Below are 13,323 nucleotides of genomic sequence, written 5' to 3' on the forward strand. Positions count from 1 at the left end.
TGAAGCAGCCCTCTCCCGATCAGCCAGTTGTTCATCTTGTTCATTTTTAAGCCTTACTGTTCACACAAAATTACTCATCGGGCTCCAGTAACCATGTTCACCCTCTCACAAATTTACCTGAACATGAATAGAGATCAAAACATCAGGAATCCCAAAAGGGGAGGGGGTGCTTTAATGTTGTGGCATTACCCCGTAGCAACACAGAAGTGCTTGAAAATTAATTTCAAGGCTTGGGAGGAAAGGAGGTTTAAGTCCCCAAAGCAACTGCTGTGCTGGGATTGGTGGCTTGTGGTGATTGACAAGCCAAGGAGCAGGAGGAAAAGTTCACTTTGTTTTCCCTTGCCATCTCATTGGGTGGCAAAAAACCATGATGAGGTGGTGGGAAAATGCAGGATGTGCCTGCTGTCAGGAAACTTGCAAACACAGCTTCCAACCACCTGTTTGCAAGCAGGAGGTGGCATGAATTTAATGCCTCCCTGTGGAAACGGAGTGTCTGCTGTGGGGAGAGGAAAGTAAGGCGATTGTAAGCTCCTTTGAGACTCCTTCAGGTAGTGAAAATTAGGCTATAAAAATAACTCTTCTTCAAAAGATGAAAAATCTAAATTGACAAATTTTGGGTTTTCTGGGTTGTGTGGCCATGGTCCAGTAGTTTTCATCCCCAATATTTTGCCAGTTACTTTGCTTGGCATCTTCTCTCAGTCCCACCTACCTCACACGGTTGTGGGAAGAGGAAGGGAAGGCTGCTTTGAGACTCCTTCAGGTGGTGAAAATTAGGATTTAAAAAAAACATTCTTCTTCTTCTTTTGGACTATACAGGTTTTCAACTGGAGATTGGGAAATTTCTAGACATTTTGGGCAGACCCTGAAGAAGATGGAGTCTGGGAAGGGGAGAGAATGTGGATGGGATACATTTTGAAGTTGTCATTTCCTGAAAATTAACTGATCTGTCTTGTCTGGAGGTTAGTTGTAATTCTGGGGAAACGCCAAGCCCCACTTGGATACTGGCAACCCAAATTCAATCAAAGTGCAGCCTGTTTGGTAGTCAAAAAGATGCAGGACCCCCCCCCCCCAGTTCCTACAGCTCTCTTTTCAAAGTTCTGTCCTTCATACTCCAGCATCATCCACATTTTTATTACTTACAAATCCCAACTTGACCCATTTCTAGTCACACAAAATGCTGTTGCTAAGATCATTTCACTGGTTAGTATACTTAATGCTCTAAATTCTGACACCATGCAGTTTACCATCAGCTCAATTTTCTCTTTTCCACAGTATCTCTACACAGTCTTATTGTGCATTCCAGGATCCAGGACCAGTTCTGCATTCCAGTTATTTATTTTTCTTCCTGTGACACTATTTAATGGAAGCTTCATCTCAAGAATAGCTTCACCTCTAAGAATAGAAGGCAGCATCTTTACCAGCTGAAGTCTTTCCTCTTCTCTATTCTTCCTTAGCTGTGCTGCATCCTCTGTGGCTCAGTGGGTGGGAGGAGTCTTTAAGAGGCTATCAAAGTCCAGTGTCCTCCCTTTGAAGACTTAGACAAGAAAGGGATTGCTTTTTGGTAAAAGGGACTTGTCATCATTGCCATAGCTCTAGCCTAGCTTCCCTTTCAAAGACAGAAAGCATACCAGCTACACTAGCTGTTTTTCCTCATGGTATCTTGACAATATGAGACAGCTAAATTGCACCTGCTTCTATCACCACTCCCATTTCCTGTCTCTTTTGCTTGACTCATAAGTAGGTTGTCCCTCCCTTGGAAGGCTCTAATCCATTATAGACTGGTGTTTTTGAGGAGGCCGTAGGCATAAAACTATGTATCAGGCATAAAACTAGTGAAACTGTGAAAGGCTTATAATGTAAGGAGAGCTGAAAAGAAGCAGAGGATACAATAACTAAGAAAATACAGTTTTAATAGGCTGTTGGTCCAAGCCAGTGAAAAATGCAAGAACTAGGTGGGAGGTATTCAATAAAAAGATCTAAAATGGAAAGTCAAGGGGAGCTGCAGTGACAACAGGGGGGGGGTATTTGATAAGAGTAAGGATGTAAGAAATAACAGGGGTCAGTCAGTCTCAGCTATTATCTGTAAAGAGGAGAGGGGCCTCCTCAAAAACATCAGGTTATTTACCTAGAATCCCGTTTTGGTTGACTGTTTATCATTATTTGGACTTTTACTAATAATACAGAGAGGACTATTACACTATCTTGCCTTGTGATTCCTTTTTTTTCTTCTGAGTTCATGATGGAGAACAGAGAGAGGTGTCGCCACTTTATCAAGCCAGATGGGAAAGAAACTATGCATGCATGGAGCTAGGATTGCTTATTTAGAAAATCCAGTGTTTTCTTCATGTATTTACTGGATAGAAAGGGAAAATACTGGACTGTCCAGTTCCAAGCTGGACATCTGGTAATTCAGCGAGACAACTGGGACTGAAGCCCCATATATAATCCTGCATTTGTACCTGCCTTTGCAAACAAATGTAGTTTATTTTCAGTTTTGTTTTAACAATAAAAGTATATCATTTCTGTAGTCTACCATGCAGTACAAATTATTTCATTACTTCGGCCTTGACACTGAGAAGGAAAGTATAAGGACTATATCTTGGAACTACTCATACTCTCTTCTTTAACTGTCTCAGGGAAAACAATTGGTCGCAATTGGTCCTATCTCGGGGAAAACAATTGGTCCCTTGCCGCCCGACTAACATTCGGAGGGCCCAATCGTCAGGCACTTTGCGCCTGCCGATTGGGCCCTCCGATTGTCAGTCCAGGGGATGGGGCCTATCGGCACCCTTCCTCATCACGGACAGTGCCCACCTTGGGGGCCCTTACCGAATTATTTAATCCGCTCCGTGAGGAGCGGTTAAAGATTATGTGATTGTACATATAGTCTATGATCAGACCTTCCACTGAAAATTTAGTGGTTAAGGGCTAGATGAGAAGGTATTATTCTTTGCCTACTCTATGCATAAAGTGAACTTACATACCCTATAGCCAGCACTAGGGTCACAGCCCATTTCATTGTTGTCCACAATGATTGGTGATGTTGGCATGGGAAGAATCCATACCATTTGTCCAGCCCATATAGTACAGATGCTAGGAGACTCCAGTTCACAGGACTCCAGTAACAGATGGATTATCTCTTAAGTAGTGCAAACATGAATTGGTGAGTAACAGATTGCTTGTTCTTGTACTGGAAGTCTGACAGATTGCCATTATTTGTGATTGGAAAACATGTTTGGTTCAAATCATAGAATCATAGAATCATAGAATCATAGAATCATAGAGTTGGAAGGGGCCATACAGGCCATCTAGTCCAACCCCCTGCTCAATGCAGGATCAGCCCTAAGCATCCTAAAGCATCCAAGAAAAGTGTGTATCCAACCTTTGCTTGAAGACTTCCAGTGAGGGGGCGCTCACCACCTCCTTAGGCAGCCTATTCCACTGCTGAACTACTCTGACTGTGAAAAACTTTTTCCTGATATCTAGCCTATATCGTTGTACTTGAAGTTTAAACCCATTACTGCGTGTCCTTTCCTCTGCAGCCAGCAGAAACAGCATCCTGCCCTCCTCCAAGTGACAACCTTTCAAATACTTAAAGAGGGCTATCATGTCCCCTCTCAACCTCCTTTTCTCCAGGCTGAACATTCCCAAGTCCCTCAACCGATCTTCATAGGGCTTGGTCCCTTGGCCCCAGATCATCTTCGTTGCTCTCCTCTGTACCCTTTCAATTTTATCGATGTCCTTCTTGAAGTGAGGCCTCCAGAACTGCACACAGTACTCCAGGTGTGGTCTGACCAGTGCCTTATACAATGGGACTATGACATCTTGTGATTTTGATGCGATGCCTCTGTTGATGCCAAAAAATGGCATTCGCCTTTTTTACCGCTGCATCACACTGCCTGCTCATGTTTAGTTTACAATCCACAAGTACCCCAAGGTCTCGTTCACACACAGTGCTACCTAGAAGCGTATCCCCCATCCAGTAGGCATGCTTTTCATTTTTCTGACCCAGATGCAGAACTTTACACTTATCTTTATTAAATTGCATTTTGTTCTCATTTGCCCATTTTTCCATTGTGTTCAGATCTCGTTGAACTCTGTCTCTATCTTCCGGAGTATTTGCCAGTCCTCCCAATTTGGTGTCATCTGCAAACTTGATGAGTAGTCCCTCCACCCCCTCATCTAGATCATTAATAAATATGTTAAAAAGTACCGGGCCGAGCACCGAGCCCTGAGGTACCCCGCTACTCACCTCTCTCCAGTCTGATGAAACACCATTGACAACAACTCTTTGAGTGCGGTTCTCTAACCAATTCCCTATCCACCTAACTATCTGAAAATCCAGATTGCAGTCCTTCAACTTATCCATCAGAACATCATGGGGAACCTTGTCAAAAGCTTTACTAAAATCCAAGTAAATGACATCAACCGAATTTCCTCGATCCAGCAAACCTGTTACTTGGTCAATAAAGGAAACTAGGTTGGTCAAATCAAATCAAAGAGGGCGGTGATGCTGCTGTTGTCCCCCAATATGTTGCATAGCTCATTTTCACAACTTGTTTCCTTTTTCTCAGGAAGCTACTGTGCAATGTGCCTTGGTCTTTTTTCATTGCTTATTGAAATGCTCTTGGGTTTTAGAGGGCAAGGTCTGTCCAAAATCACAAAGCCAACAAAGGGACTACATATTCCTCATAAATGCATATAGATCTGAGTTCCACTGTGCTAAATGGAAATTCTGTTATTGGCAGGCAATTCTGTTATTGGCAGGCAATGTCTGAAAGGCCCCTATTTGTGTTTCCAAGGCTGGAAAACACCACCCCCACCATTGTCAAGCATTTTCGTGCCAGAGTTCCTGGGTGCGTTTCGTATTCTGAACAGCCCTGAACCATGCCCCAAAATGTGGAGATTTCTTTAGAGACCATGTATGTGCTGAACATCACCTCTTGAGCCACAATCCGTCACATATTTCATGCCCATCCCTAATTTCAGTTTATTTTGTACTTATCTGCAACTTCAAGCTGACTCTTGCAGGTAATTAGCTGGTAGCTGTTCTTTAAGGACACGTTTGCTATCAGTTGATTCATGATCCCAGACGTAAGAAAAATGTACGTATGGAATGCTTTTGGCTCAAATTATAACATAAAACAACAGAAGGGAGAAAAACTTCAAAGGACTGAAAACAACCAACCAAGCTGAAAGGTCTGCTTTCACATATGCCCTGGCTTCAAGGGAACACACTGGAACTTTAAAGCAGCTTGAGAGATTTTCTATTGGTTCTATTTTAATTGATTTTGCCATCCTAAAAAATAAGTTCTATAATTTTCTTTATCTTATTAGCTACTTTATGTACCTTTTACTTTAGCATTATGTGTGCCTCATTTTGGGTCGAAACTCTTTAGGTCTAAAGTTCAAAATTGTATGGTGCATACTGTGCCTTTCTATGAATAGCCTAGGGGCTTTATGTATGCTTTTAATGCCTTAATCTTGTTGCATACAATAAATTTTTATATAAGTTTATGATTCACATTGTACAGACATCCAATTTTTCAGTTCCTACCTGTCTTTCAGTTAGGTTTTTTGTTTTCCAACTATGACATTTCAGAAAAATTATTCTAGAAATATTACAATTTGATGGATTTCAGCTACCAGTAATAAACAGTGCCAACTTAATTTTTGCTTTAAGGAAAGACTGAATTTGAGTTTCAGCCCCTTAAATGGTCTAGAACAAACCACCTAGAACAAACCACACCTTCTGTGGCCTAGAACAAATCACATTTGTTTCTAGCTTATCTGTAAAACAGGAATCACTTTAGTGCTCAATCGTATTTTTCTCATTTAGTTGTATGGTAAACAATATTAGCCAATATTTACACATCATTCCACTCTGCAAATTATGGTTAACTTGTTTTACAATATGTTGTTTAGGCTCTTATCTCACTATTGCTTCATAGAGTGAAAATATGCACATGATAAAAAACTTCTGTACCAAGAATATCAATGTGTTGAAGAAAAGGTCTTTCTCCCCACCATCTGGCAATTTTTAATTATGTTTTTCTAATTAACCAGCTATGTAACAAAGGTGAATTAATTAAATGCTACAGTATGCATCTACTGAAATTTAACTCTCTGGAGGCTGTAAAATTAATCAGGTTTCTCAAGTTCCTGTCTGTTGTATGATTATGATTACACAGTTTCTATTAAACAATTGTCAGTACAGGAGATAGCTTTTTCCTTAATCTTAGATGAATGGGCTTGGATTTATCCTTTTTTATTTCTATTTTTCTCTGTTGTGTAACCAGCAGTAAAGGAGCTTTTCTGGTTTATATGCCTGGTTGTCCCAGGGCCCCGGGAGATTCATCTGGCCTTGACCAGGACCAGGGCCTTTTTGGCCCTGGCCCCAGCCTGGTGGAATGAGCTCCCAGAAGAGCTAAGGGCCCTGATGGAGCTACCTAGGTTCTGTACGTCCTGCAAGATGGAGCTCTTCCACCAGGCATTGTGTTGAGGCCGGGGGGATGATCAGAGTTATGAACAGGGTGTCCCGCCCTATCCCATGTGTTCCCTTATGGAACATGGAAGATCAAAGTCTAGTTTACATCATTGGGACCATGGAGGTTGGGATTAGCTAAATTAGATTTGGAGGAATATTGTTGAGTTTATACCACCATCTTTATTATTGTTGATATTGGGGATATTGCTCTTTTAATGTTTAATGGGATTTTAGGTGTTTATTTTTATGGTTTTATTCTGTAATCCGCCTCGAGGCGACATTTGTCAAGAGAGGCAGGATGTAAATTTGAAAATAAATAAATATTACCTCACCATTGCTCCTTTTGCATATTCAGGATCACACATTACAGTGGACGTGGATATTGCTTCCTACCCATTACTACATACATAGGCAAAATTGGAGTATGGATTGATCATAACATCTATGTGAAATACATGGATGCCAAGTTTTTAGTAATGCACCATGGAATCCAAACCATTTGAAAGCCATATCACAGAGGCACATACAAACTGGGTACACACATGACACTGTCTTATTCTGAATCAGACCATTGGTCCATCAAGGTCACTATTGTCTATTCAGACTGGCAGTGGCTCTCCGATGTCTCAAGCAAAGGTCTTTGACATCACTATTGCCTATATCTGTTTAACTGGAGATCTGGGAGATTGCACCTTGGATCTTCTGCTAGCAAAGTGGATGCTCTTTCACTGAGCCAAAGCCGTAGTATAAGGAGCTTGACTAAAGGAACAAAGCAAAACTAAAGTGAATGTACAAAAAGTGCACCAAAGAGCATTATGCAAAGTAAAGGTAAAGATTTCTGCATCTCTTTGTTAAGGTGTCACTTGAATAAGTATAATCTGGATTTAGCCAGGATTTCCTTCTACTTGCCCAGAGCTCTTATTTGTTTAATAAATACATTGTTAACACACAGTTCTGCCAAGTATATGAATCAACTGTTTTCAGTCTATTGTACTATTGAAGAAATTTAATGTAGAACATTTTAATAACAAATGATTCACATCTTCAACTACTTATTGAATAATGTCTTGGAAAGCTGTATGTGAACTGGTCACCCAGGTGTTTGGGGATCAGGTTGCAATTCAGGTCACTTTGACCACTGTTCTGCTCCAGTAGTCAAATGGGAACATTCTTTTAAAAATAATGAACATTGACAGTTTCTATGGATCTTATGGCAACCCTGCCAGTTTGGAGAATAATGATCACTCTAAAATAGTCAAGGCAAAAGCTGTGAGGCCATTTTGAAGCCTGTTCTGAGAATTAGTGATTTCAGTTTATTTATTTAGCTATTAACTATGTATTTATGTTTTTAATTTTAAATATTTTCTTGATTCCCTTTTTGGGTTTTGGCCTATTACTATAACAATCTTTTTCTAACCAAGCAAACTGATGTTCCATTTCTATGTTTTAATTCTTTTGCTGAAGCAGTTTCTGGTTGGCTCTTCAAAATACCTTCTAGGCGCTCTGATTAGTTGATCAGATCAAAGCTAAGCCACACATGATTAATAGGATTTCTCATCAGTGACTTATAGTTAGCTGTTCTGTTCAAAATAACCCATCTCATGGCTGTTATGCTGTGGTAATGATCCCTGAAGGTCCTGTGATTCTGGCCATCTGCAAATCCAAGTGACTGTCAATCATTCAGAGCCCATGGAAATCCATTGGATGAGACAAGATGAACAGTCTAAGAAGGCTGAAGAAAACCTCTTTTTCTCGGGAAATTGTGGCTTCAGTAAGAGTATCAACTTAGCCAGGTTTTTATTTGGTGTTTAGTTAGGGTTTGGGGTCAGCTTACAGGGGACAGGTTATTTTGGTGAGACAAATAAACATCCTTAAGGGCCCTACATTCCTAACCCACATGTACAGGTTCTGTGGAAGAAACTTTGTGTGGTAAAATAACAGCCTTGAACCAGCAAAGGTAACCTGTTAGGAGAAAGGGGAATCAAATCTCCCGTCAGGGTTTATTTATATTAACTGAGGTGCAGTTACTACGTGGTTACTCTCAATGGAGAAAATTTATGAAATTGGGAAGCAATTCACTTTATATGCTGAAACATTTCCATACAAGATCCTTACCCTGTTAGACCATTCATTCTCTGATAGATTTTATTGTAACTTAAAATAAAAAGTTTTATTATACACATAAATGCCTCACTAGAAAAACACAACAAAACTAAACACTATGCTATAACATCTGTAAACTGCTCCCACAGGCGCGGTAGTAATAACGCATTAAGGGCTAAGTGGGCGGAGAAAGGGGCGGGGTGAGTCCGGGATAAAACTCGAAGGGGCCAAGTGTCAGTCCAGGGCCAAGGGGCCAATCGGGAGCCGCGCAACATGCAGCTCCCAATTAGCCCCCCTTGGCCCGTCCCGGACTCGGAGGTAAGAGGGCTGGGGTGAGAGGCTTCACCGCCAGGAAAGGACTGCTTCTTTCCCCGTGCCGAAGCTGGGGCCTCGGGGGAGGAGGGAGTGGTGGGAGAGGCTTCAGAGTGGGGAAAGGAGCATGCCCTGCTCCTTTCCCCATGCTGAGGCTGGGGCTTTGGCAGGGAAGGTGGGGGCAGCAGGATGGGAGGGCCACCTGGAGGGCTGCAAGGAGGCCAGGGGCAGCAGCTGGCATGCTAGTGCCCATTGTATTACAAAATACAGTGGGCTTTAACTCTAGTATAGAAATAAACCAGCATAAAACAGTATTGTTTACATCAAGAGTTTTCATTAATATATATGTTGAGCAGGGCCATTTCTACAGGAGGTTTTATTTGTTCCCAGATGATTTCAACAATCTCTGTAAATATTTATTTCCAAAATTCAGTTATGATTAGACAGAACCACCACATATGAATACAGGTCCCTACTTCACCACAATCTCTCCAATAGTTTTTATTCACTATTTTTATTATATGGGTTTTCCTTACTGTAGTAAGGTGCCATCTTTGAGAGATCTTTAATGTAGTGGTCCCCAACCTTTTCCCGGCTGGGGACCAGCGGGGCAACTGCCCCGCCCACGCAGGCGCACATGCGTGACGGAAATTGCGCACACGCGGCACTTTCGCACATGCGCGAAAGTGCCGTGCACATGCGATTTCGGCCACGCATCGCGCATGTGCACATGCGCAGCCGGGCCACATGCGCAGCCGGGCCACGCATGCGTGATGCGTGGCACGGCCCTGATTCCCTCTCCCCCCCTCCCGCAGTAAGAAGCTTCCTGGGCTGCAAGCTTGCGGCCCGGGGAAGTTTTTTATTGTGGGGGGGTGGGGAGAGGGAAACGCAGCCCGGCGTCCTGGCCTTCTCGGCCCGGCACTGGGCCGCGGACCGCAGGTTGGGGACCACTGCTTTAATGCATATTCTCGTAAGCCTTTTGGAATTGATTTAAAAGGAAATCATTGAATTATTTGATTCCAGTCTTTAGATTTGTCTGTCCAGTCAAATATCTATGAAAAAGCAGTTTCTACTCACCTCAAAAATAATGACCTTGGTCTAGCAGGTTCTTAAATAAAAGACCTTTAGGGCAGTGGTCCCCAACCTTTTTATCACTGGGGACCACTCAATGCCGGGGACCACTCAACGCCTTTTAATGAGGCCCGGTGGGAGGGGGGGTAGTTTACTCCTCTACTTTCAACCACTGCCCTAACACTCTCTGATCGCTATGGTAATGTTTAAACATCCCTTCAAAATAAGATACAGACACGCCACAACAATGAAGTGTGTTGTAAAGGGCCGGGGGGATGGAGTAAAGGGCCGGGGGAGGGGGAGAAGGCGTCCTTCGGGGCCCACTTCCAATTAGTCGAAGGACCACATGTGGTCCGCGGCCCACAGGTTGGGGATCGCTACTTTAGGGAACACATTAGGGTTGCCATCCTCCATGAGATAGCTAGAGATCTCTTGCTTTTACAGCTCATCTCCAGGCAACAGAGATCCGTTCACTTGGAGAAAACAGCTGCTTTGGAAGATGCACTATGGCATTATACCCCATTGAATTTCCCTTCCTTCCCAAATGCCCCTTCCTCAGGTTCTACCACCTAAAATCTTCAGGTGTTTCCCAACCCAGAGCTGACATCCTAAGAGCATGTAGCTTATATGCTTGTGTTCCTCTTTTTATTTTATTGTGAGTGGCCGGGGTTTAAGGAATCCATAAAAGGTGAGAAAAGGTGAATGGACAACCAGAAGGCAGTTGCCTCAGAGCCTCCTGTCCACCATAGTTACCACACATGGTTTCAACTATTCAAAGAATAAGTCAGGAAACTAGCTCAGCATTAAAATGCATGGAAGTGAGAATCCAAATGTTGGTAACAGTAAAGTGAATATTTATTTAGCCTGATGTGATATAATGCTGAGAATTTTAAATCAAGATGACTGCAGTGTTATCTGAGGAAACCTATGCCCTCCACAGGGCATTGCACTTTGTGGGTACCAACTTGTTGGTTATTCCTGGCCCCAGAGAAGCTTGTCTGGTCCCGACCAGGGCCAGGGCCTTTTTAGTATGAGCTCCTGGAAGTGCTACAGGCCCTGCAAGAGATTTCAGCATTCCTCAGGGCCTGCAAGATGGAGCTCTTCCACCAGGTCTATGGTTGTGGCCAGTGCAGGAATGGATTGGAGCCCCCCCCCCTCCAAGGAAGATCTGCCACCAATCCTGGAACATAATATATGGTAACCAGCTGAGACATGTTCGATCCCTCCTTTGGAAGGCTTACCAGTGTGGGATGGGTTTATTTTTACGCCATACTTGTGTTGTATTTGTATGTCTTTTAAATGGGTTTTTAATGGGTTTTATGTATTGGGGTTTGTTTTGTAACCCACCACAGGCCAATTTGCTGGGAGTGGCGGGTAATAAATCCAAGATAATATTAAAAAAATTAAAAGCCAGTGTGCTAAATTATCAGGTGAAAAAGAATGAAAACTAGGTCATTATGGGTGTGCATCCAATTTGGTTTAGCCAATCTGTATTTCTAAGCCAAATACAGATGATAAAATCTTTTTTGGCTACCGGTAGTGCTGCCCTGATTTTTGTTTTGCTTTTATGTGTCCCTAGCTGATCCTCCCAGGATCTCATGCGCTCATGAAAGATCTTTCCCAGCCTCATGCAGAGCCCAGAGACAGATGCTGCTAGGAGAGATTCTGCAAGGAGCAGAGAGATCATTCTGTCCTTTGTGGAGCCTCCAGATAGCTTCTGCTGGGGGAAGGGATTAAAAATGTTCAGCATTACTAATTATTTGCTGAATTATATGGGACATACCAATACAGTAGTAGTAAAATCATATGCTAATCAGAAGCAATTAATTTTTTAAAAAGGAAATTGTCAAAAAACTGTCATGAAGTAGCAAATGTTAGTAATACAAGATGAAGTCCCTATAAGAAATGTCAATAAGGAAGGAAGTGTACAGCATTACATGTTCTGGTTTGGGTTAAAGTATCTATAACAAGATCATGCAGTGGGCTATCAGCAGGATATGTTTCATTTGCAGACATTGCTAAAGTAATTTGCTTTCATCCACTTTGAAAACTTGACAGTTATGATATAAAATATAGTATAAACTGAATAGACCCATGATTTTAAAAAGGAAATTGAATCCCTAATATTATTCAATTTCCAATGGTATAAGTATAGAATCATAGAATCATAGAGTTGGAAGGGGCCATACAGGCCATCTAGTCCAACCCCCTGCTCAATGCAGGATCAGCCCTAAGCATCCTAAAGCTTCCAAGAAAAGTGTGCATCCAACCTTTGCTTGAACACTGCCAGTGAGGGGGAGCTCACCACCTCCTTAGGCAGCCTATTCCACTGCTGAACTACTCTGACTGTGAAAAATTTTTTCCTGATATCTAGCCTATATCATTGTACTTGTAGTTTAAACCCATTACTGCATGTCCTTTCCTCTGCAGCCAACGGGAACAGCATCCTGCCCTCCTCCAAATGACAACCTTTCAAATACTTAAAGAGGGCTATCATGTCCCCTCTCAACCTCCTTTTCTCCAGGCTGAACATTCCCAAGTCCCTCAACCTATCTTCATAGGGCTTGGTCCCTTGGCCCCAAGTACTGTTGGTCTTTTGCAGGAAGAGGACAACGGAATTAAGAGGTGTTTCTGTTATAGCAGAGATATATCAGGCCTATTGTTTAAAAGACTATATGTTGCTCTGACTCCAATTACATGTGGAGGGCATACTGTTGGGCTGCCTCCCAGCATTTCTGCTAGGAGGAAGTGGTCCAGTGTTTTGTACCACCACACATGGTACCATCCCACCAATGTTTCCCCCATGCAGCCCAGAGCACTGCAGCCATCCAAGGGTGCTGGCATGATGATACATTGGAGGGCCCATCATGGTTATTACTGCAAAAGGCAGATTGTCTGCCAACACACAACCATGCATTGGCACAGGCCATGTTGGCACCTGGCTGCCTACCGGAATCCTGGAGATATCTGTGTTCCCTTGCTCCATAGCTTCCGAGTGCCTTGGTTGAGCAGTTGATGGGGTGGCCCCTGGCCGGTGATGACATCATGTGGCATCAGAAGTTTTCCCCACCTCCAGATGAGTTGGTATGTCAGGGCATTGTCCCCGTGCGGAATCGGCCTGAGTAACTCCTTTCATATAATACAACGCTTCTCTTGAAGCTGTGTTATGTAAGGAGAAAGCCAAAAGTGATTTGTAGGAACTTTATGGGGTTACAATATGACTAAATGGGTCTCAACACAGGAGGGAATAACTGAGAGCTGACATAGCAAATGCTACTGATAATATTGCCAAGTGGAAGCAGAAAAAAATTGACCCAAATGTGAACTGTGGAATGTCTAAAAGCACAATC

At 42.7% G+C, this 13,323-nt stretch overlaps 1 protein-coding gene across 17 annotated transcripts in view; it reads left to right on the forward strand.

The window, feature by feature from the left end:
* Positions 1-13,323, forward strand: part of PRUNE2 (prune homolog 2 with BCH domain) — a 157,024-nt gene that overhangs the window by 97,848 nt on the left and 45,853 nt on the right. The gene's annotated exons all lie outside the window — the stretch shown is intronic.

This window comes from Paroedura picta, chromosome 7 (genome assembly GCF_049243985.1).
Source record: "Paroedura picta isolate Pp20150507F chromosome 7, Ppicta_v3.0, whole genome shotgun sequence".
Classification (NCBI taxonomy): Eukaryota; Metazoa; Chordata; class Lepidosauria; order Squamata; family Gekkonidae; genus Paroedura; species Paroedura picta.